Source organism: Oryzias melastigma, linkage group LG17 (assembly GCF_002922805.2).
Source record: "Oryzias melastigma strain HK-1 linkage group LG17, ASM292280v2, whole genome shotgun sequence".
Lineage (NCBI taxonomy): Eukaryota > Metazoa > Chordata > Actinopteri > Beloniformes > Adrianichthyidae > Oryzias > Oryzias melastigma.
The window spans coordinates 21172023-21172784 of NC_050528.1; the positions used below are offsets into that span (position 1 = coordinate 21172023).

Here is a 762-nt window from a genome sequence, read left to right on the forward strand (position 1 = left end):
AAAAAAAAAAAAAAACAATTTTGATTGTCTGAGTGTCACATGCAAACTTTTGGAATACATTTACTTGAGCTATAGACCTGGTTGCAGACAAGATGGCACCCAAACACAACATTAAACTCATCAATAGTTGGAACCAGAAATGTCGCAACGGTAGGCAGAAGCTGAATTTGTGTATCTATACTAGAAGATTACAAACAGTAACCCTAAGAATGGAGCGGCCGTGGTGCAGTGGTGCAGTGGCAGGGCGGTCAACTCCTGATCGGAAGATTGCAGGTTCGACTCCCGCCATGTGTCGAAGTGTCCTTGGGCAAGACATTGAACCCCAAATTGCCTCTGGTGGAAGGTTGGTGCCAGTGTGTGAATGTGTGTATGAATGGGTCTGTGACTGTGAAACGCTTTGGACATTCAAGGAAGATAGGAAAGTGCTACATAACTATACGCCATTCATCCTTTTTACCCTAACTATAACCTTAACCCCATCCGTAACTTTTACCCTAACCCGGTTCTGTTGTTTTTCTACGAGAAGAGCGTGAACTTTGTTCGACTTCTGTCGAGGACTTCCAGGTAATGATCCTCTGGCGCTAAATATAGCGCCATGTCGTAGTCTGCGGCCAGGTCCTCTTGAAGCTAGTCAGACTGGAAAAGTCTGTAGGTTCAGGTCAAGTCCGATTCATTTGGTCTGGACGAGTCTTAAACCTTGTGTTTGGTCTGGTTTCACTGTTATGTTTCTGATCTATTTACATCACAAGACTAATGTTATTT

General features: G+C 43.7%; 1 protein-coding gene across 1 annotated transcript in view; it reads right to left on the bottom strand.

Moving 5' to 3' along the window:
• Window positions 1–762, bottom strand: part of ctnnd2b (catenin (cadherin-associated protein), delta 2b) — a 181650-nt gene that overhangs the window by 2411 nt on the left and 178477 nt on the right. The gene's annotated exons all lie outside the window — the stretch shown is intronic.